Genomic DNA, 1,253 nt, shown 5'->3' with positions numbered 1-1,253 from the left:
GATTCCCGGACTTTTTTTACTGGATAAGCCTAACCCAACCCGCTGAAGGCCAACTCGTGAAAAGACTTTAATAGATAAATGACATATCTATATTTCACTTATCAAAATGCATCAAAATTTGTTTTACTAGGATAAACACTTGGTTGCTTGGTTCCTTAATATAAAGAAAGGGCTATCAAGCAAAATGGCTAGGAATTGGCGAACCTTCGAAGACGCGGTCGTATTTTTTCATTTCCGTGATGTCCAGGAAGGATTTGACTTAATTTTCAAGCCATTGTCGCGGGCGTTCACATCCTCAATAAAAGTTGTTTCAATGACCGATTTATCTACATCGTTGAACAGGATCAGGTTTCAAGCCCGATTTTTCTACATTGAGTTATCAAAATAGCATCAAAGGTTACCTAAAAGTAATAAATCATATCCTACCTAACTGAGAAAATTTGACAGTATAGATTTAAACTGAAATCAGAAAGTTTTTACATAATATTGAACTCAGAGGGTGCGACTCCACCCTTTTTTGACAAAACACTAATCGACTTAGCCAGAAATTTGTCACTGTCAACTCTAACTTCCTCTCCGGACTGGATATAGTGATCCAGTCAGCACTTACTGATTTGAGTGTTTCTTTTATCGACAAGGCCCATGGTTGTTGGAAGAGGTTTGTGATCTCACTCTTCTCCACTCTGTCTATCGATGAATTTTCGCTTCTCGTGATCTTCTTTATCTATTGCAATGATTTCACTGGAAACATGGAAACAATGGTCATCTGCTTATGTGGCTGCATCAGTGAACCCAAGCTGCTGGTTCCTTTCTTGTAGCGTAATTCTCTGAACTTTGAATTCAAAGTTCTCCTATTTACATGGTTCATTTGCAGTCTTAGTTGGAGGAATGGAGATTCGGCGGTTAGGTCAGGCGGTTTTCAATACTTATGTTGAATTATCAATGAATAATTTCTTGAGGTTTGTCTAGTACACTGTTTTAATTCAAATGATTGAGATGTCAATCTGAGCCTTGGTTCATTTGGGAAGGTGGACTCTGAGAAATCGGTCCACTTTGATAGAAATAGCACAGATACCAACCACCTTTCGAAGACTCACTGCAATTAAGTGTATCATCACAATAAAACCTCTTACTGGCTTTGAAGGTCTCTTATGTTCATTGTGCCAGAAAAATAAGGATCTGAATGTGTTGGCAGCATGGGAGAGCATCGCTGAAAATGTTGGTTAAAATGAGCAGGAGACAGTCAGAGTGCT

The sequence above is a fragment of the Eucalyptus grandis genome, chromosome 5, assembly GCF_016545825.1.
Source record: "Eucalyptus grandis isolate ANBG69807.140 chromosome 5, ASM1654582v1, whole genome shotgun sequence".
In the NCBI taxonomy this organism is placed as follows: Eukaryota; Viridiplantae; Streptophyta; class Magnoliopsida; order Myrtales; family Myrtaceae; genus Eucalyptus; species Eucalyptus grandis.
This window is presented reverse-complemented; position numbering follows the sequence as displayed.